A 27,955-nucleotide genomic window follows, 5' to 3' on the forward strand; every position below is an offset into this window, starting at 1 on the left:
TTATGCACTGCAAGGATGTTTGTTAGTTTTCACAGAATTTAATGAAGAATTGTCCAGATCATTGGAACATCTCCTGAGCCTAGAAAATAGTTTTCTGTATTAAAAAGTGCACAGTAGCGGGGCTGCAAGGTATCCTGTCCTGTTAAAGCATTGGTTTTTTCAGCATAATGAGTATCCCACAGCCTGGAATCGAATCCTGTCGCTGGCAGCCCTGCAGGGTGGCATGTAATTGGCCATAGGAACTCTGGGTTGATCACTTCCAGTCGGCCCAGGCCAAAATTCTCCTCAAGCACATTGGCTGACAGCCAGCAGAGGAAAAGAGCAGTGGCTAGCAGCAATCTCTCCAGAAGATAAAGTCTGCTTGCCTGAGCTCTTCCTAATTTACAGGGGATGTTGTAGTGTTGAGATAGGCCAACGAATATAAGTCATTCTGTACCGAGAGAAAAATGGAGATTAAATTTGGTTTAAAAAGCGTGCCTATGACACTGCGGAGGTACTTTGATGTCGTTTCGGCATTCCCCTCTATTCTTCTTCCAAATTGAAACGGACATCATACTCACTCGTTGCTGCAAGCGCATGCTTTCCTGCAAACATATCATGCCACACTTCTTTTCAGACTGCAGGCCACAAGTTGACTTTGGGAAATCAACTGAATCCCTCCCACACAAGGCCATGCTACCAATTATGAATACCCTAAATAATTAAATAACATGAGTTTCAGGGATTTTTTTAGTCAGACTCAATCAAGGTGTAATTTTTAAATATGCTAATGTGACATTACATTACAGACAGTTAGCAGACGCTCTTATCCAGAGTGACTTATACAACATTTTAGATAACACTTTACATTGCATTCACTTATATAGCTGGATATATACTGAAGCAATACAGGATAAGTACTAAGGGTACAACGGCAGTGTCCTACCTGGGAATCGAACCGGTGACCTTTAGGATACCAGTTTCTTACCCATCACACTACACTGCTGCCCGTCAGTGAATTTGACAGCTGAAGTATAGCTGAATAACAGCACAGCAGGACTACCAATGAGTGCAGCAGTCTATAGAATGCAGACCAACATTGATTTATGTTTGAAAGTGACAGATTTGTAAATCCTCATCACCTTCTAATACAAACACACAGATTATCTCCTCTCTCTCTTTGACTAATATCCCCTACACGAATACATACACATTCAAGCAGTCAATATTTGCTGTCGCCACACAACGTAGTACAAAAGACTTTTCCCTTACGATGCAGGATTAACTTTTTCTACAGCTGCTGCTTGCTGACTAAAAATATTTCTAGCTTTTTTAAGTTAGAATTTTTAGGGACTGGTCATCCATTTCTGTAATGCTATGTCCTTTTGATAAGACGACAGTAGACTAAAGTCCGGCTGTTTCTTGTAATTACAGAAAATATATAACTCTTTCGCCATGCTAACAGGCAAATCTAATCAGTTTATGAAACAAATGATAGATCGTGAGACATATCATAGTCTGTTTCTGATTCTTCTCCATTCTAGGCTGTAGTGACAGAGCTGCAGCAGAGAAAAGATCATCATTAATTATGTCTCTTCTGTTCTTCAAAGGAAGTGGAATACCACCCTGAGCAGCGTGCCACATGACAGCTCTTGAGTGCATCCATTTTCATCAACAGTTTGTTCTGTCCTGAGACACATGTAGCCCAGGACTGGATCTGGTGTGCTAACCCGCCATTCAATAATCAACAGCTGAATTTATTACACTGAAATGAGGACTGTAATGAAGACAGAGTTATCTCCTAAGAGTGCTTGAAAAATATGGGGCTTTAACCAAAACACAATCTACACCTTTCAGTTAATCTGCTTTGCATCTCAGCTTTCTGTGTCTTAAAAGGAAGTAAAAGGATGTTATAACATGCGAGGATATCTACTGTCATAGGATGGTCTTGGACTGAAAGCATGCTCAATACAGAGACTCATCAATGAGACCCACACTATGTATTTACAGATTATTCCCCCCACAAGCTCTGCTTCCATTGGCTTACAGGTACTGCTTCAAAAAATTCCCACGTGTCATTTTCACACAGATTCTTCTCCCTATTTTTCCATTGCGCTGATTCATTTAGGTTAGCAATTTCAAAGGGATCTTTCCATTCTTGTATCTACAGCCAAAGCGGGAGAAGTGAGCAGTATATCATGTGTGTTTCCAAGACATAGCAGATCGAGCATAATTAAATAGAAACTGAAGCAAACCGGTCGCCCTTCCTCTCTCACCACCAGTCTGTCCTTTATCACAGACCCAAATCCAGCTTCAGTACCTGACTGAATCAGCCATCCCTTAATTACTGATCAATGCCTGATTAAATAAATAAATTAATTAATTAATTAATTAATGGTTTGTGCATCATCCTTTTCTGCAAGCAGGACAGCCTTGTCTGCTCCTTGGAAACAAGTCATCCTTCTTTTGAGGTAATTGTGACCAGTTGCATTCACATCCTGTTCTGCCTTAGCGATGTGTTTCATCTCGCATGCTGAGTGACATTCTCCCAGCGGATGCATTTACCGCTGCTATTCTGAGATCAGAAGCCTAGCCCTTTCATCATGTACTTCCGGTGTCCTGCCATGCGTCTTTTTCCTCCCAGACCAACGTGAAGAACAGGCCCTTTCTGACACAATGTAAACTCCAGTCCTGCTTGTGTCATTAGCCTCCAACAAATGTCTACAGCGGTGGGACAAAATTGGCTTCCTAGTGTGGGGTCTGCATGTATGAATATTATACTGTACTGTGAGGTCTACACATATTGATATGATGCTGGCCCAGGGGGTCTGCATGGGATTATGAGACTGTACTGTGAGGTCTACACATGAATATGATGCGGTACTGTAGGGTCTACACATATTAATGTGACACTGTGCTGTGGGTTCTACACATATGAATATGATACTGGACTGTGGGCTATGCATATGAATTTGCTACTGGACTGTATCGCAACAAGATGAGCCACCCAGCAGCCTCCAAATAGTTGGATCTGATGTGCAATTGGCACTGAGTTCTATGGTCAGGCCCATTAAGGAAAATAATATTATAATATATCATAGTATTGTAAAAGGAACTATGCAGAAGGTCATTTTCGTTGCGGAAATAAAAAGTCTACTTTTCAGCGTAATCAGAAATAAAAACAGATCAATTAATAAATGAGCAAACACAATGATTAAATCATCAGTTTGAAGAAGCATCATAACAATAAAAATGAAAAACTTTAAATGCGATATTAATCCAAAAGAAGTGTTTTTGCAAGCTGAGATGGTATAGCGCAGCTGGAATGTTGTCATAGACACACCTCTTCACAAAATTGTATTTCTTCGGCACGTCACAATGTGTGTAGGAAAAGGCATCTTTCGTCATTTTCTTTAAAATAAAAGTCCATGTGTTGCATTCATGGTCGTTCCCACCCAGGCCTGTCCATGGGAAAATAAAACTGAGTGAGTTCAGTGCGTGAGTGGCCGTCGTTTCTCCGAGTGGAATCTCATTCTCATGTAAAATTGCGTGGTGCATGTGTCTGTGCCTTTCCGAAGGAGCTCGAGGGGAAATGTTCCATTAGACAGGAGGTCAGCCCCTTTATTACAGTGGGCTGTGAAAATTGCAGCCAGGGTTGGTTCTGCTCTCCATATGCCAACCTGCAGGAGCTTAATGGTACCCATCAATCCCTCTCTGTTCTCTCCTGGCTCATCTAAGTACACAGCATGACCTCCAAAACTTTGAAATTTTGCCAGGAACGCTGACCGGGTGAATGAGCAAACTTCAGGTCGCGTCTGAGGACGATGCATTTTGGCAGTGTGGATCAAGGCAGCGTGCTGTCATTGTTATGATCAACACAGGCCAAGGTCGAGACATACGAATAAGACCGCAATCTTTACACTGAGCCAGCTAGCTAACAGTCGGTCATTTACTGTCGTGTAAATGTTAAAAATGCGAATGCCTCTCCTATTTGCGGAAGGAAATTATATAAAGAAATTCCCTGTTTGGCCATCTTTTACTGCCAGGTACTCGAGCTTGTGCATTAAAACAACCTGCACTGTAAAAAAAAAAAAAAAACTTAGGGTAGTGGGATCAACGGAGACAGAGTAGTTTGAGGAGATTTGATTTCTTACACTCCATGGTGTCAAATGGGGATTTAGTCCAAGATTTTAGGACAAATCTAAGCTGAAACTAATTGGAGCTTTTTAGTACTAATGATTTTTCCCTTTCCCCTGCAGTTACTTTACATTGCAATCACTCACTTCTAGATAGGTGTGTTCTCAGTAATTCATTTTCCTTATGCTCTAGTGTTGTTTTATGTCTCTTTTAAGAGATTAAAAATGTATTATAGCAGCCATAGAGGGGTAATGTTGGATTTACATCTGCTTCCCTTTGGCATTTTGGCAGACTAGATAGGGCCCTGGAAGGCACCCAGAAGCCCATCTCCATCGCACAGGAGCAGTCTCCCATAACAACTCACTGACAGCAATCCAGTCGTCCCCAGAGGGAGCGATCAAGGTCCATTGGCAAATGTGGGAAGAGTTTGCTTTACACATGATAAATATTTAGTGCTAAGTAGGCTCTAACAGAGTTTATGAGTCCATTAGGGACTCTTAAGAGTTAGTTAAACTTTTTGCTGTGCAGCTGCATATCCGCACTTTCAGAAGGGATGTGGTGATAGTCACTGTGATTAAACTAAATCTTTCACTTTGCAACTTTAGACCCCCATACTTTCTATGCACTGTCACCAAAGCCAAGTTTGTGTGTATTATCTCTGGTAATTCAATCCAGCTGTCATGTCATGTTGAGGAATATTATTTCATTGGTGATCAAAGGTGGCTCAAACCTCTGGAGAGACTCTTATGAACCCTCAACATGCAGCACTAAACCAACCCCGGGGTAGGGCAGGAACTTTTAAGGTACTTTGGGCCCTAGAATAGCACAACATACCCAATACCATGCACAAACCAGATACCCAATACCCTTTACAAACCAAAACAGATATATATACTGAGGGACCTTAGACATTGCTGCTGTAATTATTTGCAAATAGTAATTGCTCCCTCTTGGTAAAAAAAGAGTTTGTCTCTCTGTCTTCCCCATCATTCCCCCTAAAGTCTCCAAATCTTGATAATCTAACCAAGTATTTATTTACAGAATCCATCAGATAAAAATGTCACTTTGAATGTTTACAAGTTACCAATGACTGCATTGCTATCTAATACAGGTTATAATTAATATGCCTATAAATGTATAAAACCCCAACGTTCATCTTTCCATACATATGTATGAGCAGACTGAAACAAAAGAAGGTGTATGTTAATCACCCTTTTTCCAGAAGTACAGAAATATGTATTTCCCCAAGACATAAATTAAAGGCATAAGGCATAAAATCATTGAGTATATAAGAACACAAATTTAAATATTCAGTGTGTCTACAGTCATAAAGGTTTGCCTAACAGAAGAACAGAATGTCCAACAGTAACTCTTCTTCTCTGTCCCTGTTCAAATAAAAAGGCCTAAAGTGATTTCTGGTTCTGTTGTGTTATAAACAATCTCTGTTACTCAGCCCCACCCAAACCGATGATCTCAAGGTGTCCTTATATGAACTCTAGGCCCCATTTTCTCAAAGTCCTCCATAGCTGACTCCAACCTGACCCCACCTCACACTACTAACATACTGTACATCCATCCATCTATCCATCCATGATCTGTACCTGCTCATACTGGTCAAGGTTGCAGGGGGTGTTGAAGCCTATCACAGCGTGCATTGGGCGAGAGGCAGGAATACACTCTGGACAAGTCGCCAGTCTATCGCAGGGCATGCTGTACATGAACACACATACAATACAAGTCTGAAAACTCAATGCCCAATGCCAAGGATTCCTGTCTGCCATCTACTGGGTAATATATTCTTGGGAGTTTTCCTCCTTTTCATCCTGGGTGAGTGGAAGGACTCTGCTGAGTTGTACAAAAGGATGGGGTGGGGGGGGAGGCTGCATAGGACCTGGAACAGCTGCTTGCCTCAGAAAACCTTGAAAACGAATCCATTTGAGAATCTCTCAGTTCAGTCAGGACAACTCACTTATTTAAATATTTTAATGAACACACAAAACAATTATTTCAGTTTGGTGCTGAATGGATCTGCTTTACAGTAGATATTTCTTGTGCATGCACCAGTAATAACTGTGGCGACAGTGCTATCCACATAGTTATATATAATGTTGATTTATTATTATTTAAATTGTTATTGTTCAAAATAGTTTTTTATCGTTTGAATTGGTTGCAGTTTATAAAAAAACTGTTTTATTTAACCGTTTCAGTTCTCTGAGCATATTTTTGCCATGTTCTGATATTTTTATATATTATAAAGTAATGGTATGCCCTATTGACATAGCTCTATGATGTGGTTACTCCATACAACCTATTCTTTTAAGATGATATACCTGAATTAACACTTCTGGTTTTGGAGATATACACAAGCGAACACATTCACAGTGAGCAAAAATGATTTTTTCCTCCTATAATAGGGCCTACCTACTAATCCATATCATACCCAGGCCTAAGCTTGACATTTCCTGATAGGGACACGTCTTGTGAACAAAATGAGGAGTTATCTTTTGGACACACCTGTTTATTCTGTAAAAAATGGAGGGTAGTGAAAAAACGTCAAACATCAAATTCATCAATTAATAACTGACGCAGAAGAATGACTTTTGTTAATGATATTGACTGCGGCTTCATTGAAAGAAAAACAGAAAACTGATCGGTTTCCTACGCCAGTGATTGCCTCAGAAAACACACACAATGGCAAGTTCCAAACTGCACTGTTGATTTAACCTCAGATAGCAAGGATTTTTTCATCAGGCCGCTCACCCGCAAATCTTTGCATGAACCCCCAAAACCGCAAGAGGAAGCCACATCGGTGGAGGTTTGGAAGTTTCGACTAGATCATAAGAACAAAACGCCATTTTGGTGATTAAGCAGCAAGGCTGAGAAACTCAGGTCCAAAGAGCATCCTTCATTTTAAATGAGATTCACCACAATCTGACAGATCGTGGAGTCTAGAGATAAAGGTACGTCATTGGGGAATTACTCTCATTGCAAAATTCGATAGCCTAGCAGAGAAAGCAAATTGCGTTTGCAGAGTAATACTCTTGGATGCCGTAATGTCTCTGATGCAAGAGTTTCGACTTGGGCAAGGGAGCTTGTGTGAGACTACTATTGAACATATTCAGGAACTGCATGAAGGTATCAGGCCCTATACATCTTCCTCAGATAAAGGGACATTTACCACGTCAAACATTCTTTTGAGTACGACAACGGACCTGGCAGGTGGCAAATTACAGAAATCATCAACAGATGCAACATAAAAGGCAATTTGCAGGTGTTCAGTAAAATCCAGCACAGTGCCTCAGACATTGTATCAAAATGAGGGTAATACTGTGACAACCAAAGTTAAATGAACCGAGATATAGAATTGTAGCGATTTCAATGACTAACAGACCAGACGGATCTTTGCACGAAGCCACCAGCACATTTATTAACAGCTGAAGAGCAAAGACTCACCAGACAGACAAGACTGCCCACGAGCAGGGGCTGTGAGCACTATTTATACACAACCTGTGGCCCTTATACAACTTACTGAACATTTACTGCCTACAAAGACAGTCCCATAAGATAACTAGACCATAACCTGGAAATAAACACTATACGTGGCAACTGAACAAACTGTGGCATCTAGCTAACTATAGCTAAGCCACCACTACAGAATTTAGACTTAATTCTGAAAGGTTAATTTACACAGCAATTGTTTGTGCAGCAGAAAATACAGAGAAGCACAGGCAATGAGCAGCATAGGAGAGGTCTGAATCTTGATTTAAAAAGGGTGCACCATTTATGAAGTGTGTATGTGATTGGCTGAGTACAAGAACATGTGGTTGCTGAGGCCGACCAATGGTCAGCTGCAGAAAGAGTTTCCTGATCGAGTTTGCTGTGCGCGTTTCATGCATGTTGCTCATTTGTCATGACACAATCAATTAATCAGTCCTTATTTTGATTAATTTGTGTAGCACAATCCACAGTAAGGTTGTTAACACAGTGTTTTAAAACCCCCAATGTCAATGTAAAATCCAGAAATTACAGCAGCAATGCAATATTCTATGCAAATAAATGTAATATTTAAATACATGTAATACAGTATGTGAAAAAATCTTTTTATTTCACTCTACCTAGATTTGTGGGAATGTATCTTTCTGAATATGACCCATTTTCTGTTTGAATTGAATTCATTGTTGATAGCCTCCATCATTTACTGGATAGGGGAGTACACAAAGCATGTGTATGTTCCTTCAGGGCCACGTACTTGTTGTGGGTTTCAGCAAAGTGCAATGCTCACTGAGCCTTTGGTACATCATATACTGAACTTCTCTCAATATTTTAGACTTCATGCATTCAATTTTGTTTCCAGTACAAGATTTATATCACATAGTTCATGTGTCCACGTGGAGATAGGAATAAATCAGAAATTGAAAAAAGTCCCTGTTCAAATATTTGAGGTTATCAATTTTTCATCTGACATTGTCAGCCCTGTGGGGCCCTGTGGGGCCCTGTGGGGCGCTGTGTCATGAGCCCCAGTATTCCCATTGTATCTCTCCACATGCAGCCTCCTGGGACAGAGCAGGTCCAGGATGAGGAACAGAATCCTGCTCCTCTCGTGACACAGATTTTCAGGTGCAGGGACTTGACTGTGTATATACATGTGTCTGTTCTGGTTTTGTTTTGTTTTGTTTTGGCCCAATGATAATGGTAATATGAATATTTTTGGCACCAGCAGTGCAGTATAATAGGTTACCGGTTTGATTCCCAGGGCACTGCCATTAGTACCCATCAACAAGGTATTTAACCCGGGTTGCCTCAGCAAACGGCTCTCTATTTGGAGTGTAAGTCAAAATGTCCATTTCTCTTTGAGACAAGCCAAAGGTGCAGTGATAAAGGAAACCTCCTCAGCATGTTTGTCATTGTAGCTCAGAAGTCCATCAATAGCATCGCAGGCTCCTTCAGAACAAACAAGCCTGCCTGTTTCACAATGCACAAGAGGACTTAGGGCAGACTTGTCTATGAACTTTCCTTCAACTTCGTTTTGGCAGAGAGATTGACAGAAATGAGCACAGAGACAAAGGGACTTGGACCAGAAAATACTGCAACCATGTTGTTTTATTTACATTAATCTTTAAAAAGTTTCAAGGTTAGAATACTCAGAGTTGCTATATTGCATATATTTATACACTCATTTTAGCAGTGACCAGTGTCAACCTGTCTATCAATCTGGCTATCATGGCTCCCACCTGACTCCTATGTTCTGTGTTCTTCTTCTTGTTATTATTATAATTCAATAAATGGTTTGTTGTAACCAATATATTATTAATAGTGAACTTATACTTATTATAAAAAATATAATGATACTGTAGATGTATTTCTCTGCAGTGAATTGTTTTACTTTTTTCCCCTTCATCTCCAATATTTGGAATGCCTAGTCACACAGCAAAACTCATTACTGGATCTTCAGCTATCAAATCGGGAGACTGCAGACAAGCATATGTTCTCCCCAGAAGTATGCAATGGCAAGTGTCTCTTCCTGGCACACTGCAGCTTACAAGTCAAGCTTGCACAGACATGAGTTGGGGGGAGGACACTTCACATGTGGCTTAACAGGCAGACTTGCATGTGTCCAATGAACTAGGGGTCACTTAAACCCATCCTACTACGGGTGGGACAAGGATACCTGCATCCCACCCCTGCATGTTTCTTGTTGCAGATCTCTGTATACAGTATTCAACAAAATGACATAACCAAGGCTTCAACCTTAGCTTTAGCAATCAACCTGCAATTGTGATGAGTGCCTGAGTGCAACCGCGGTTGGAACGGTTTTTATTCTGGTGCCTGCAAATTTTAAAAAGACAGAAGAAACACTGTTTCTGAAATAAAACAAAAAAATGTTTTTTTATAATTAATGGTTTCGTGATTTGAAGGTATAATTACATTCTCAGGTACCTGGTCAGCAGGTGTGTAAAGCAAAGAAAACTTACTGTAATGTAATTATATTTGTTCATTTTGTTTTTGTCTTTTGCAGGTGAAATGAAACCTGGAACACAGATGACAATATTCAGCTCTTTTTTCAGGCAGGAAATTTTGTAATGCTGCTCTTAAACATTTTTCCCAGGCAAATTTGATCTTGCAAATAGGTACTGTATGATAACAGTTTGGCTGAGTGATTAATCAGTGCCTGACTCATTTGTTGCAGGATGCTGTAGAGAATCATTCTGTCATATGTGTCATTTTTGTCTTCTGTTATACGATATAAATAGGTTTAAAAAAATGTGTTCTGGGACAAGCAAGTAACAACATATTTAAAGATAGCCTCTTTTATGCATCTGTCTGCACACACACTGCATAATCTGTCCAAAATGTGTAAATTAGATTTGGTGACAAAAAAGTAGATATACAGTACAGGCCAAAAGTAATAGGCTCCCTATGATTTTTATTTTTTATCTTTTTATTTTAGGTAGAGAAGAATTCAGTTAATATACATGTATATGCATTTATTGAATGACAAATTTAATTATAAACTTTTTTTTAATTTATACCTACAATAACACAAAAAGATGAGGTTTAGCAAAAAAAATTAATCTTAGATGTGACTTTCCTCAGAAAAAAAAGGAATATGGTAAAAGAAGAAGGAGGTAGGCTCGGATGTGCGGTGCCAAGTAAACATATTGTGGCAAGAAGGTTATTCCCAGCAAGAAATTGCAAAGAAGCTTGGGATTTTTGTGTTATTATAGATAGAAATTTAAGAAAAAATATTTGTACTTTGGTTTGTTATTCAATACATATGCAGAAATTAACTGAATTATTCTCTACCTAAAGTTTTTTTAAACAACTATAGGTGGCCTAATACTTTTGGTCTGTACTGTATATAGATATAATTTCCCATTAAGAGCAGTTTAATGTGTGTTCTGTAATAGGCTACCAAGGATCAATTTTTGTTGTTTGTTAATGGTTATGATGCAAATATTTGAAAAAATAAAAAAATTTAATTTAAATACTGTCCAGTCACTAAACTGTTTCAGATCGATTTCAGCCCAATAGGAAGTCATTTATATTATCTCTACCTGTAATATCTGTATGAAATACATTTGTTGATAAGGAATTCTCTAGAATTGCTACTTGGCTCGTCTCCACAGTCTGCAAACACTGAATGCGTATTGACATTGTTTACCAAATATTTTCTGCAACATTTTCACCGTCTTCCTTATTAGAGCAAACAAACGGCAAATTGCCGTTATCTTTTTTAAGCACCTGTATAAATTTAGTGCACATAGCTGCTGATTTATAAACTGAGCAACCCCTGTTCTGCATCATGGTTCATGTGGAGAATCGGAATGGCTGCTGGCTCGCAGGAAGATGGGAGGGAGGTGAGGCCTTGAGGGCAGAAAGCCTTATCTGGCATTTGTTTGTGATGAGCCCTGGCTTCTCCAGCGCAAAGAGAATACAAATGTAACCTGTTTAATATTTAAGGGAATGTATGGGGGGGATCATGCAGGATAAGGTGCACTCAGGAAAGCACTGGAGCAATGGCAGCGTTCATCATCTCAGATGAAGAAAAAGGGGAAAACTTATCTCTGCCTGCATTTTCTACCCAGGATCGTGCATTTGCTTATTACATATTTTGGCATGCACACAAGTATTTGGAGGTATCTTGTAATTCCTTTTGGATTCTTCAATTTAGCCCACAAATGTGCCACTGGCCATAAAACGTCCAAAGTTCTAGTTTTTGTGTTTTTTTGCCCACAAATTAGCTTCTGCTATGTACTTTAAGGGTGTAAAAAAACATATTCTTTAATTACAAATATACGTTGAAAAAGTGTCAACGTACTCAGTCTGTGTCCACAAACAAATGAATGTGGGTGAAGATAAGACAGACTCCCACAATAAATTCTTCATTCCTATCTGAGTACGCACCCTGGTACTACTACATGAGAGAAGGATAAAGAGACAGAGAGAGCAGGAGAGAAGAGATAGAGTAAGAAATTAATTGAAGGAGAGGGAGTTGGACAAAGAGAGAGTAGCAGAGGGATAATTAGTTTATGCATTAGAAGAGAAGGCCAACAGAACTTCCTTTGAAACAGAGGTGGAGGCTTTTCTCTATGCCATGTGTATCATATACTGTGACCTTACATAGCCAGTCATGTTTATGTGAACATGGCCTCAGACAGTACTGCACTATTTTTGGCAAGGGATGTTTGTCAGCCAGTTAGGGGCTACCTTTCCTCTGAAACAGTCAGAAAACACCCCAGATTGAGAAAGTACTTTTTGAGATGCCTTCTTACGTGAAGCGGAGGTCCCCACAGTCATTAAAGAATAACATAACATTTATGGCAGCAAGTAAGGGGTTCCCTGGTGTCCTGACAAAATTCACTCCAAAGCACTTTGAGTTGCATGAAGGGTGTTATATTCTCCTAAGACCCAGTCAGCCCCACTGCTGGGGGGTTGGGGGGGGGGGGGTCGAATTGGGTGTTCACACAGGGCCTCGCATATCTCCCAGGTGGCCCTGGACCCAGAAATTCTTTTTTGTCCCCTGTAGGGATCCTTAATCTGGTCTTAATCTCAGGAACAATATATTCTACTATACTGAAAGCTTCATTACAAAGGACATTAAATAAAAAGAAAATAATATCTTTGAAAATTGATGCGGTGATCAGCACCCCAGGAATAGAGATGCCAATGACAGGTTCAATAAGTGACATTTATTGACCAATGTGCACACAGGGAGAGCATCTCATAGGCGGTCCTAGAGAACTCTGGAGAACTGTCTGAGACATCCATCTTTTATTGGCAACAATCAGAATCCCCACACATTGGACACGCCCTTAGAATGTATCCACCAATTACTTCTCATCACTGTGGTCTTCAAACACAGCTCTCCGCTGATTATCTCATCTAGCCTTGAAGTGGCTCCGCCTCTCTGCACAATTGGTCATAGGATAGAGAGGAAAGAATGATCGCAAAGGCTAATACATATGACATTCATGTACCTCTTTACTACTCCAGACCTCTCGAAAGCATTCTCTTAGTTTACATTGGGTCTTCCTCCCTCTCCCGGAGAATACCCGGCCCACTGCAGCTATGAGTCTCCTACTTCTACTGGGAGGCCTAAACCATCCCCTCAGTTTGATTTCAGTAACTGCACCACATCAGTCCCCCCTTTAGTTCAACTGACCCATTCTCTGTTAAACTAACCTTCATTTGGATACAGTGTCCAATGTGGTAAACGTCGGTCAGAGATAAGAAAGCTATTTAGGTATAGTTAAGAGATGGATAGTTTTGACTTTGAAGGTTACTTAAATATTCTAAGAACCCCAATCCTCTCATTGTTCCCCAAAGAAACCAGACATATAGCGTTCCCTCAAATGCCACCTCCTCTGCGACATACTGTAGCATTTTTGCAACACCTGCAGCGTTGTCTTCTTGAATATTAGCTTGAGTAGTGGCCTGTATTTTGTGTATTGAGGAATCCCATCCCCCTTATAGTCACCCCTAATTTCCCACATATAAGCCCGTACGTTTAATCGTTTCCCCAGCATTCACCTTTTATCTGAGTTTCACCATAGCCAATTTATCACAAAGACTTTAGCACAACACCAATCTATAGGTATTGGTTGTAGGTGTTTTCCAGAAGTTTCCGCCCCTGATGATCAACAGGCACTTGTGTCTTAGCCTTCAAGAGGATCCAGAAACCCATTTCTCCGCCAAGGATGTGGAGAACAGTACACATCATCTGAATAAGAGAAGACCTCATCTTCACGGTTAGGAGAGGATACTAGCACATCACTCACCTTTTGTTGTTAAGGGGCACAAGTCTATCGGGCCCCTGCAAATTGGTTTGGCCAAGGGCTTGTCCAAATAAACTGTCGAGATTCACAAAAAAGATGTTAACGCATCCAAAAAATGTTAATATTAGAAGGGATTTCATGCTAAAAATGCATGCCTCATCATCCATTTCAACAGTAACAAATAGAGTTATAGTACTGGTCTATAATTCTCTGGGTAAGAAGCAGGCTTTAACTGGGAATGGTAAATCCACTTGTCACATCCCTCAACCTTCATGTGCCTCTTGATGTAGACTCTTGGCTGTGGTCCAGGGATTAAGTCTTCAGGCTCCCCTTTTTGGGCTGCTGTGACCTTGAAAAGTGATCGGTGATTACCAGTGCACATTTCTTTCTTTACTTTGCCTGTGAAATGAGCCTTAGTAAGAGATTATGTGCTCAGGCACCCCCCACCGTGGGATGATCTCTTGTGCTTGTATCCGTCCTGTACTGTCCTTAGTACTGTCCCCACATGTGCTTGTCCATGGCAAGCTTCCAGCAGGCCAGCCCAGATTCCCTAAGGAGCCACCACTTCCCCCCCAGGTCCCACCCACCTCCCTCTCTTCTGAGTTGCCCCACCCTTTGCCCAGGGTTCTATTCCCTGTTTATCCTCTCTACGCTGCAACTCTTGGAGGTTAGTGATGTTAGGGCCTACGCTGGGTTGATCCTGATGTCACGCACCGCCCTCACACCCGGAGGTAGAAGATTACCCTCCCACTTTGCTCCCCTCTGGCCTGTAACAGAAGACAACCTTCCAGCGTTTAGTCCTTTGACAAGAGTGTGTTCGGGGTGATACACAACCTCACCTCCCAACACAATGGGCGCTGCAGCCTCCCCTGCCCAGCTTGCGCAATCGAGAGCCTGCAGGCAGCGAAGCAGTCCAACAGCCACAAAGTCCTGTCGTGTTGACAGGTTGGCCTCAGGCCTCGTTCTCCCCCCATGTTCCTGAGTAATCACAGCTGCATAGTGACCCCCCATAGATATTACGATATATGAGAAAGGGCTTTTCACCATTTGGGATTGCCAGGGCTTGTGCACTTCTCAGCATCATCTTCAGCTGAGTGAAAACTCCTGCTTGCTCCTGCCCCACTCGACCACCTGTGTGGTCCCTATGGGGTCAAATAAGTGAGAGACAGTGTACGCCAAGGCTTTGGAACAACAATTAGCTCATCCTGCATCAGCCACAATCATGCTTATGTTTTGTCCATACGTCCTCAAACTGAGCAACAAATAATCCTATATCGCCCTGCTGTCAAATAACTTTAAAGCCCTGACTGGCTGTTCAGGCCTAAAATAGAAAATATTTTAGATTGACAAAGATTGTGCCACTGCACACCCGCAATTTCCCATGTCAATTACTGCTCCCAGCTCCAATAGTAAATCACAGCCCAAAATGTGACCCTCTTTCACATCACAGATTCAAATTCCTGCTTTAATCCGGACATCATTAATTTCAATCAGCTGCGGATTACTAAGTGCTGCAATTATAGTTTCGCCACTAATTCCCGAGATATTGTTCGTCAGTACCAGCACTAATGTCTATTAACATTTCACAAGGGTGCCCCTGACCCTTTCTGCAATAAACATTCTTGGATCTGATGCATGTCCAATCACAGGGGCCTCTGTTCCCTTGGTCTTGCAGAGCTGCTGAACCAACTCCAGCTGTTCTCTGTATGAAATAGCCTAGATCTCATCCCTAGGCCTAGCCTCCCCACACCAGAAGCATTCCCTGCCCGTCTTATCTCCCTGTCTGCTCCCTGCTGCCTTCTTATCCTTTTGACCAGCACTCATTGGCCTTGGGGGCTGGCTTCTGACACACATAACACATAACACCACATAGCCCTCTCAAACACAGAACACAAAATCAACACATTCTTTTTCTTCTGTAGAATTCCTAAGATCCCATCCATCCTTCAGCATGTTTTCTTGGACCTTACTGTATTTTGCGCTTATATATTGTGCCAATTTAAAACGCTATACTTCTACATCTGAATCTGCCTGATCCTCTGTATCAGAGGTTGCTGAGCTTGACATGCCCTTGGCCATGTCCAAACTTAATAAAGACTCAACACAGAACTGCACAACAAAGATGTGTACACACAACCATAAGCTTTGTTGAATTAAGTTTTTTATTAGCCTCCACACCTTCACTCCAGTTCCCCTGCTTCCATCCTCATGGGACCACCCTTATTGTCAGTGGAAATAGAGATAGGGAAATGTGCTTGCACTTGGGCCTTCATTTGTTGTGCCAAAAGGTTGTTTATTTATTTCCCCGTTATTATCAGCTGCTGCCGGTTTATTCAGAGCTCTGTGACTTATGTATGACACAGGAGGGCGAGGAAGGAGCACAGGAAGCTCATCTACATTAATCTGGTTATTTCTTTATTTACCAAGGAAATACTCAGTCCTTGAATGATTCACACTCTCTGCTCAGAGAGACACTGCCTCATACTAAATACCCAAGCTCCTAAAAGAATGCGTGGGAGGGGCCCACCCCGCACCCCGCGCCCCGCACCCCGCTCCAAGCGCTCTCAGCCTCAACCCAAGCCAAATACCGCTGTTTATTCAGTTTTCCCACAAAGCAAAAATCACTTAGTCAATTTTCAGCTTCAACAAATTATATCAGTTCACTACAGACCACAAATTATTGTTGTGAGTCTAAGCTACTCAGTCAATTCTGTATATGCATTTGAATAACCACAGCACTGTCAGATAATGGTGACCCCTACCCACAAATTAAGTAACATGAGTAAACTGCAGATGGTTAATTACTGCTCAGACCAACTTCCCATCCCTATCTTACACACACAAAGGTAGTCCTAGTTGTGTAATCAGAGGTGAATCCAGCAGGACTATAGCAGTTTGTGACAAATGCAGGTGCACACTCATGCAGCCTGCACTACACAGACACATTCCTCTCAGCAATGTCAATCACCAAGGCTCACACACTCTTCACACCGTATGTGTCCAGTTCCTGCCATTCACACCGCAATAAGTGCTGACCTACGTCAGCTTAACACAGGTGCTCCCTGCACCCAAACCTGTAGTAGTCCTACCCACGGTCCTAAGCAAGGTTGTCTCTACCGGGGATCTCTGACCACTGACAATGCCAGCTGGTCGCACAGCAGTGCCTCTGCACCTAGCCTTTCCCTAGTCTGGACGAACGCATGTACCTTCCGGGGCAAAAGGGAGGAGTTGCCTGCCGCTGGGAGCCGGCGGCGGCTTCCCAATTGGTTAATCAAACTGTCTGTCTCAGTGTGCCAGTTCCCCTGAGGAGGAGATGGCAACAGCAGGTTCAATAAGTGATACTGACTAATGTGCACATAGGGAGAGTTTCTCATGGACAGTCCTGGGGTCCAAGAGAACTCTGGAGAATTGTATGATACATCCATCTTTTATTGGCAACAATCAGAATCCCACACGTTGGACACGCCCATAGAATGTACCCACCAATTACTTCTCATCACCTCGATCTTCAAACACAGCTCTCTACTGATTACCTCATCTGGCCTTGAAGTGGCTCCGCCTCTCTGCACAATTGGTCATAGGATAGAGAGAAAAGAATGATAGCAAAGACTAATACATATGACATTTGTGTATCTGTTTACCACTCCAAACCTCTAAAAAACATTCTCTTAAGCCGCGTTTCCACCGCAGGAACTATACCCCGGAACTAGGAACCTTTTGAGGAACTCAGTGCGTTTCCACCGCAGGAACTAGGGTCTAAATTTAGTTCTGGGGGCTTTGTTTTACCCCCCAAAAGGTTCCTGCTCGGGGGGTAGTACTTTCCGAAAGTACAGGAACCTTTTGGGTGGAGCTTGCAGCGCTGAACATTTCTGATTGATCGAGTACTCACGGGATTTTTTTGTGTCTATTTTCAGACGCCATGTTTATTAAATCGATAAAAATCAATAAATACAAAAGTAACCATATATAGTCATTGTTGGTAACCCGTTGTATATAAGTGGAATAAACCCCTCCGGGCTGTCCCGGTTATTAGAAAATAATGTAGGCTACTTCGGTGGTAGTATGGGGTTACAGAAGAAATCATATGACAGATGGACCGACGACAACGTCGCTTTTTCATACGTCAGTGGGCTAATTTGCCTAATCTTCGCGGGACTTTAGACCCCGGTGGAAACGCAGACAACCATTGGCTGAAGGAACCTTTTAGTTCCTGGTAAAGTAGTTCCTGGGACTGAAAGTTTTTTTGGTAATTTTGGTGGAAACGCGGCTTAAGTCTCCCACTTCTACTGGAGTGCCTAAACCATCCCCTCAGATTGACAGCGAGCCCCAACTGCAGCACATCAGAAATATTTTCACTGCAACATGTTTTTGTCATCCAAGACACTTGTATTTTGTCAAAGAATAAACTACTTACATTTTTTTCTGCCTGGTCTGGAAGATATGAAAATGAAATTTATGTTATTAACCATATTTCCCTCAGGCTCAAAAGAAACTTCCATTGTGTCTGCTCTTTTTGTTGTGTTCAAAGTGCCCTCCTTCTCAATGTGAACTTCAGCAACCAGACAGTCATCACATTAATCAAGTAGGAAGCCATAGTGCCTGGGAGCAGGCAGTACAAAGCAATTCTCACCAGTCTACCATTATTCTTGAAAATTAATCACATTTATTTTTGTGAGCAAGACTGCAGGTTCCCAAATTAACTTCATTTGAACTTTCTCGAGCCAGACTCATCTCTGATGGCATATTTCATGACACCACAACAGGTAGGCAATCATCAAGAGATATCTATTTACAGTAAGCGCCCAATTAACACCTTGATCATCCCAGGCAATAAAAAGCTTAACAGGGACAAGTAACAGCAGGCACACCAGGGTCCCAAAAGCAAGATTTGCGTAATGGCCAAATTAGATCTTCATTATTCTTTAGGATACGCGGCATATATAAAGCTCATTTGGAACATTTGAAAGCTCCCATGACAGAAAAAGAGCACCAATTGCACCTGTACTTTCCCTCACAAACATGTTTAATATTGCCTATTGCAGATCTGCTGTGCAGATCATTGAAAGGGAAAGTCCATCAATGTTTTGCTCTCAGAATAATTGGTGTGGCCATTTGGAGTTATTCTGTCAGTGGGATATAAATCCTTTTTTTTATTGTTTAGAATAACGGAGGTTTCTTTTGAATAGGAGGATACTGTGACAAATATATTGTTTTCAGAATATTTGTGAAGTCAAAATCAAAGTCTTCTTTTAGTTTATTCTGAACATCAGCCTCCAATCTGAAGGAAAGGGGGGTCTTAAATTAGGGCAGCACTATTTTTTGATGTACAATTCTGTATATTTCATTTGTTGTGGGCTAAAATATTAGGGGTATGTTGAGCACTGCTCTTAAAAGTGAGGTGGGCCCTGGGCTTTGAACCATTTCCATACATCATTCAAATGGATCTTCCATTGATATATCTCAGCAGTTATTTACAGGGAAATGCTACCTGAAAGGGTGGATATAAAAGCAGGGCATTTTTTGTCAATTTCTGTACAGTAGCTCACATATCTGTGTGGAAATAGTTCAACCAGCTTTTTGAAGACACCATTCAAGGTCAAGAGAGAGCAGAGAAAACACAATATCAACCCAGGATTTGACTAGCGTCTGCTTTGTTGGGTTTTTTCTCTTTAGTGTAAAGATGCAGAGAACTCAGACGCTTGTTGAAAAACGGCAGCTGATCTGACACTGCAGACAGAGGGACTCAAATGAGAGACTGCTTGTTCTTAACAGGGGACAGACAACACTCGGGGAGGTTGATTTCTCTGTTTAATTTATACCTTGCTGCCCTGAAGCACTCACTCTTTTGAGCTCCGCACTACAGAACATTGACATGGGGAAGAAAGTGCAATTTGGCACTGACCTGAGGGCCCTTTTTTGGTCTTAAGGAGGGCAATGCAAGCATATTTGAATAACTGCAACACTCTCTCTTTCCATCTTTCTGTCTCTATTACCCTCTGCTTTGCCTCCTGCTTGCTCTCTCTTTCTCTCTCTCCCACTCTCTAAATCTTTTTCTCTGAAACTGAAATTTTGCCATTTTGTTTTTGAGTGTTGGTTATTGTTCGCCTCAGACGTTCAAGAGTGAGTTTTCTAAAAAAAGAAAAACAATAGATTTAAGTTATAGTTTTAGAAATAGTTTATGGGAAAATAGTCTTTAGAAATAACTGCAATTCTTGTCAAAAGATGAAGCTCTGTCACTCTTTTGTAACTTTATCACAGCTTATGAGCTTATGTGACACAAGGTTACATGAAACTGTCTCCTACAATGTCAATTGCCACTACCCACCACATGCTCCATAGCCTGCACCAGAGACCAAGGACGTCACACGTAATGATGTGTATCTGGTGTCACATTGAAATGACTCCCGGTGCACAGTACCATGCCTTGACATCTCCTGTATCCAGGAGAGCCCTCAGGCATCGAAGTCATTGAAGTCAGTGCCCCGTGGCATTGTTTGAACCAAAATAACCATCAGACGCAATACCAGTCCTGCCCACAGGGGCAAGCAGAGGAGCAGCATGTGTGTGTCATGAGTGTGGGGAAATGATGAGAGTCTGTATGAAGCGATAAGGGATAAGCACTGAAGCACCAAACGAAGCGGCAGGGTCCACAGCAGAATGAAAGGTGCTCACTGTCTGTCATGACCTCTGACAATGCCTACATTCCTACCACCCACTCTTGATTTTACACATTTTACATTTTTTCCATAGTTTTGCCTGCTTTTGTCCCTCTTCTTTACACTTCACTCTCACAGAAGGACAGCTTGTCCTCTAGTTTCACTCATATCCACTCTGAATATATAGTATAGATTTACTCCCTTTTTTGATTGCCACCGGAATATTGAGGGTTTTTTTGTGTTTTGTTTTTTGTAATCGGCTTTGTACCCATGTGCCATGTACCCAGTATGAATATATATTTATATATGTAATTTTAACCCTAATTTGGCACACCTGATTCCACTTAATATCAGCTGGACAAGACCACTAGCTGTTGAATGAGGTGTGCTTTCTTAGTTGGAGTGAAAGCCTACAGGATGATAGGTCTCCAGCAACACGGTTCGGCAGCCCTAGAGAACAACATCTCTGTAAATGGAAAATAATGCCAGACATTGTGGCTTTTGGGTTCTTTTAAGATACTTTCAGGAAATAAAGAAAGAACATTTCAAAGACTGACATCCAGCAGAATGATCACAAGCTTCATCTGCCCATTTCAGCCAAGGGCAGAGTCTGTTCTGCAGGATAGAAGAGCATGCTCTTGCTATGCGCTCCTGCTCAGACTGACCACAGCTGGAGACATGTGCCCACAGACACACCATTAATGCTCATTAAGGGAAAAACATTTCCTTTCACTTTTTAACAAAGGAAAAGCAGGAAATAAAATCCAAATAGGCACAGTTAAGTGACTTTACTGCCTCAAGTGGTGAACTATGTAATGCAGGAGCTGCTCATTGGTCTCTCAGGAAGCAAAGGTAACTGCCATTTAAGAGCGGCTTTCTTCAGCCACTGTTATTCTCCATTTAGGATTTATTGATTTGTTGTTGATGTTTGTTGTCAGTTTTGTTTTGTTTTTGTGTTTTGATTCTGTATAAGTTGCTTTCCCAAAGACTGTCGTTGTTATCTTTCCCCCTGGCCTTGTTTCTTGTATTAAGCCACAAGCTTTGTTTTACAATAGGTTTTTGTATGTCTCTCTGAATCATTTCCTTATGGATTCTGTGAATAGTTCTTCAACTCTCTTCTGTATGAATAAATATCAATGGTGAGCTTGTCATTTCGCTGACATTCTATCAGAATTTAATGTTAGAATATAACTGTGAGTGTGTGTGTATGTGTGTATGTGTGTGTGTGTGTGTATGTGTGTGAGTGTGTTTCTGTGTGTGTCTGTGTGTTTCAGTATCTCTGTGGTGCAGGATGGATGTCTTTCTATTTATATGTGTAACATGATTAGTGTTTATGGCATCACTAATCACCAATGGCATCATCTAATACAACAATACACTGCAAACAAAGAAATGGTTTAAATGTTGTTGTTTTTCACCAGTTTTTGAAATACACCCCCACACTCCCCCTTGGGGAATATGTTTTGTGCTAATTTTCAAACAATAAGCCATTAACATGAAGTTTTACCTGAACAAACATTTTATTATATCCTTTGCTCTGTATATGTATACAAGATCATAAAAATGTATACAAAATCAAAATGTTTTAAATAAGAGATAAGGGGTCATTCATTAAAAAAATAAAGCATGTATGCACATGCATGGCATGGACACACATAGACACACGCATGTACACACACCCACACACACACCCACACACATACACACACACACACACAGAGGCGTAAAAGGTGTTTTGTCAAAATGGCATCAATTTTTCGGATTATGCATTTCCTCTCTTGGCTTCCTCTCACTTGGAGCATGGAACTCATTATCTATCTGGTGCATTCAGAAGCCAGGGAATTCATTTTGACCTCAGTTTTGAGGATTAGTAATAATGTGTTAGGTGTGTAATCTTAATTGTTATGGGAACTAAAGGGTTCCTAGAATCCAGAGAGGGAGGGGTGACTTTAAGCTTCAGGTCTGACTCACAAACTGAATTCTGATAACTAGTGATTCTGTGACCTTCCTGGGGACGGGAATCATGAAGCAAATTCATTAAAAGAAAATCTCCCACTGCAGAAACTTTGCTACAATGATAAGTGTTATGCTGTGGTAAAAAGTGATGGCATATTGTGAGGATAACTCTAAAATGATAACTTCATAGAAGCACTGCAACCACCTCAGAGTGGATCTAACTAAAGCAATTACTTAGAAAAGAATACCACACACATTTGTAAGGCTTTACAAATAAACTCCATTACTTTTATGGTGTAGAAGCAGTGTGCGATGCCAAGAATTGTGACAACTATTGCATTTCTATACTTCTTTGAATTAAAAAAAACCTGTAACTTCACTGAGGTAGTCGAAACATACATGGCTTTAATTATTTCATTTAACAAGGTGACTGGCAAAAATGAGTGAAATTGGCAGAAATTCAGTGACCTGCACCAGACAGTCTGAGCTGAACTGGTTTGAGTGGCGCAGGCGTTTTTTCCCATGAGCACCCACGCATTAATGCACATAGGGCAGCAGAGCACTGCAAAGAAACGCACCAATGCATGGAAATGGAATTTAAGGAAACAGAATGTAATGCCATTGTTTCATTTACAGAAATAATGATGTGCACTGAACTAAAACACTATGCTGCTCAATCAAGTGAGCGACTGCCTTCATATGAAGAGAACATGAAAATAAATTGCTCTTATTGTGCACATCTGCTCTGATTCATGAGCTAGTGGCAGGGATGAGTGGGCACTTTCATTGGCCTGTCTGTATAATTTAAGTAGACTAACAAAATTTGATCTAACACCTTAACACATTAATATTTTCACAGCAGGTTTCACATAACTGTGCAAGCAGCAAATATTGCAATACCCGGGCATGTATTCATAAAACCGGTGAAAAATCTTACACCCAGCCAATAAAGGGAAGATTTTCCTCAAGAGTGGGAGTAAACTCAGTTTCAGGTGAGATGTTAAATCTCTGGTATCATTAAAGATAGTACACGGTATTTACTGAAAAAAGTAGGCCAGGAATTACATTGTCATACCCCTGGCAGAAAATAATTCTTCTTTAAAACTGAAAATCCTGACTTGTCCAGGCTTCAATGCACAACGTCTAACCAGCACAGCACTACGTCACACCAAGCTACCCACTGCCACATTTGGCCAGTTATATCCCTTGTCACACCTCCTATAATTATCCCACAATTAAATATCATATAATTATCTGAACCAAGAGCCTCTCCCATTTGGTGCACAATGGTCACAGATGTCTGTGAGGCATGACAGAATCACATGATGCAGCAGGGCGATGATATAAACGTGGGCACATAAAATTGTGGTGATAACTGATAGAGCTTTCAGGGCTTTGTGAGACAAGCAGGCGCTCTAGCAGCACCCCCCACCCTCCCCCCCCCCCCACCCCATCCAGGCCCTTTCCTTCTGAAAAGCCAGCTGAGCCCTGAGTGACCCCCCCCCCCTCCCCTCCCCCCCCAGCCGCCAAGCTCGGAGCTGAGAGAAACAGTAAGGTAAAGGTCACAAAGGTCACCCCAACAAGTGTAATAAAAGCACTGGATGATTTGTTGACTTCCACCGGAGCTGAGGTGCCACAGTGGCCAGGAAAACCTACTCTGTACAAGGGGGCAAGCAGCAGAAAGCCCTGTCAGATCTGGTCTAAAGGCACAAGAGTCTTACAGTCTGTGGTACATTTCGACTGGTGACAAGGGGTCAAAAGAAATGCCACTCCGTGTTTGGTCTCTGCAACCCCTGAGAAGACGTCATCCAGAAGACTAGACTATGTTGCGCTAAATCCAGTAGATGCCAGTTGTGTCCCCTGCCACTGGGTGAGTATGATGACACAATCTGGGGTAGGGTCAGGTAAAAATCTGTTACTGGAGAATTTGAGAGAAAAGGGGAGTTTCACATTGCATATCAAGACACTTTAGAATAATCAGTCCAGGCAGGAATGAACAGAAAGGGTTTTGGTTATAGGACAAGGCAAAACCAAAAGCCACTATTAACCATTCTGTTCAGATGGGACAGAGCAAACGGGTCAAAGCCCCATCTGTTTTTCAGTAAAAGCTAACCAAAATCTTAAATCTTAAAAAAAAACTATCGTGAAAAATTTGTATTGATTTTTCTTATGTTTTGCTGAAGTATTTTAAAGTAGTTTGACACATTTTACCCATAAGTGTTTTGTGCAGTTGCTTTAGACAGAAAAGGTTAGAATGACATTTTGAATCATCAAAGTGTTACCATCAAATTTATTTTTAAATATTGTCTTTTTTTGATCAGCTTGTGTGTAATGGTTTAGATCTTTTTCATTTGTTCACAAATATATTTTCTTTCTGTAACATGAAAAAGCACGGTGTTATGCTATTCTGAGAACCTCATGTCAAAGTACCTTGAAAATTCTTGCCTTGCCCTGAGGGTGGGCTATGGCTGCGTCTTGAGAAAGTCCTGTGAGCCTCACAAAGGATTTGAGCTGCCTCGCTGGTGAAATAATATTCCTCATCAGGATAAAATAAATAATACAGTCATACATACCATATTTCAAAACCTAAACCATGCATGTATTATATCAGTTTATCAGTTCAGGTTTTACATGGCAGAGGAAGCTTGGTCCTGCTAATCTTCGGTGCAGGTATTGGATATTGTTATCTCAAAATGGCACACATTGCTTTTTGGTTTCCTTTTACATTTCTTGTTTTTAAAATGTGAGGACGTGTTTGAAACTCATAAAGGATTTGAAAAAATGAAGGACTCAACTTTATCTGGCATTTATCTTTTAAGCATTTTTTTCAGTTTTTTTAAGTGGTTCTTTTTCTACTGGTTTTCTCTGTCTGGTCTCCTCTATCCATCTGTGGTTTAGTCTTCCCAGGGGCCTGTGTTACCCACTCCAAGACCAAAAACTCTGAGCTCGACGTGCTAGCTGCTGCATAGCAGCTCCAGCTGTGCATTTTGCTGATACATTTTCACATTTATCAAAACAATAGGACTCATTTTTGCAGTTGTGACCCAAGGAATCAACATAGGTAGATAATTCAGAGAATGGTGTAGAGCGTGATTAGGTGGTAAAATGTTCAGAGCCAGGATAAAATGTTCAGAGCCAATTTGAACAGGACAGTGTGGCCAGCACAACTACTGTTCTGAAAAGTGCCCATTATTCCGCAGCTGAACTGGTGGCCTGTGGAGTGATAAGAAGTGGTGATTGGCAGTTGCAATTCTTCATGGAGCACATGCTTTTCTGAGCCCTCTTGAACAGACAGAGGATTTGGTAGCGATTAGACAGATACAATTGGGCATATCGAATTAAGAAAAAAATTATGGGTTTAAAATTGATTTTAAAAAATAAACACAATCTTGTAAAGCAAAATAATGAAAAATAATCAAATGAAGAAAGCTATTCTTAGGTCTTGAGAGGTTCACAATGACATGATTCTCAAACTATTTTTGAATTCTTGAGGTTGTGTTTTCACGACTACAGTCCTTGTGTTTTCACCTCCCACTGCAAATAAAAATGTCTGCCTGGGCAGTTCAATTTATATTTGTGCTCTGCAAGAGTGGAGAATTTCTAACAAATCTCAATGGCAAATTATATATGCATCACTAAATGAGGAGGAAGGTGTTGTATATGCCTCCCATCATATGCTTGTAGATGAAATAATTCAGTTATCTGTGCCGCTGCATATTCTCAACCAATTCTGAATACTATGAAAAGACATTAAATGCAGTTAATCATGTTTTGAGCCTTATTCATTCGATATGTTTTAATAACCCTTCAGAAGAGAGAGACTGTTAATTCAGGATTTTAGATTTTAGCATGCAAGACTTGGCATTTGTCTAGGAGGACTGGTTCTCATAAGGAGCCCAAAGGAGAGACACTGCATTCACTACTGGCTCTTGCAGATACAACAGTGCCCCCTCTTGGTGAGTTATCAGAAGTTAACATTTTAAACTTTTTTATCAGAAAATTTCAGAGAATATTCTGTTTAATTATGAGTACAAGGTTTAAAAAAATAAAATTGTTTTTATCTATCATAGTGAAAGAAACCTCAACTTTGTTTTTTGTTTTTGCTTTTTTTTAAGCCACATAACATACATTCAAATGTAATTCAAAACCAGTGACTTCTCAACAGAATGAACAGAATCTGAATCCCAGTTACCATAAACAAGCACTTGTCCCTCAAAATATACAAATTGCTTGCATTTAGCAATTATATTCCTCAATTAGACAAAAATTGCTTGAAAGTCATATTAGGTCTGCATACTGGAACTTGACACTCATACGCATAGATGTAATTCACAAGTAAATGTACATTTGTTAACATTCTCATTTTAAGTAAAAAAAAAAAGAAAAAAAGAATACTCCAATGTGTGTGTTTGCAACAAAAAACATGGTAGGTAATTAGCAAAGGTAAAGCAGTACCACCACCAACTTTTGCTAATCATGCCTTCCATTCCCTGGGGAAAATGATGCCATTGGATGGAAGGTAAATCTCCACTTCTCACTAACAAATCAGCAGCTCTCACATTATCTCACGTTGGAATGCTTTTGCCACCCCAGAGTTCTGAATTGAAATGGATCCTTCATCACCATTCAAGTCAGCTAAGCTTTACCTTTACAATTCTCTTTATCTCTCCTCTGCAGTGTGTGCTTTCCTTACTCTCCCTCATTTTAAAAACTGGCAAGGTGAAGCAATTAAGTGGGCTGAAGGATTTTTTCCTTAAAGAATAAAAACATTTAAGCAATGTTTTGGGAGCAAGTGAGCAGTTAAATGGCAATGGACTAGCAGCCATGTGCTGTACTTTCATGTAGCCATGCAGGGCTGAAGCTCAACTGCTTATCCCAGTTTTGGTACTCAACACAAATGCCAGAGCCAAGGTTGCCATCTTCAGCTCCAGTTTCTTTACTGTTCATGCTGGGTGGGCGTAATGGCAGCAATGGAAAGGGTGTCTTTATTAAAAGATTTAAAATTCAGAAGTAATATCATTGCACCTTATGCACTTGTAAGAAAAATAAATATTCAGCAAATATTTTACAGGCATTCACATAAGGATACTACATAAAATGTTTTTTTTTATCTTTTCTTTTTTTTGTTGTTGTAAGAATCCATCCAGATTTCTTGTAAAATCTTAACCAACCTGTCAACTTTACTGTGGCTAGAGCATAAATAAATTGAAACTGGCAGCAGTTTTATTTTTTAATAGCCTTGGAATTTCACATTAAGTCAAGAACCTTTCAAAGTGTTGTTCAAATTATGAGAACATTTCTCCGTTCCTGCACTCAATATCCCTGGGGCAAACTGTATTTTAAAAGAAAAAAACATACAGTATTCCATGGCTGAAACCAATATATAGGCCAGGGTTCTGCTCCTGAAGAGCCACAGGGTCTTCTGGCTTTAATTGCCACTTTGGACATAAC

This window comes from Anguilla rostrata, chromosome 9, assembly GCF_018555375.3.
Source record: "Anguilla rostrata isolate EN2019 chromosome 9, ASM1855537v3, whole genome shotgun sequence".
NCBI lineage: Eukaryota > Metazoa > Chordata > Actinopteri > Anguilliformes > Anguillidae > Anguilla > Anguilla rostrata.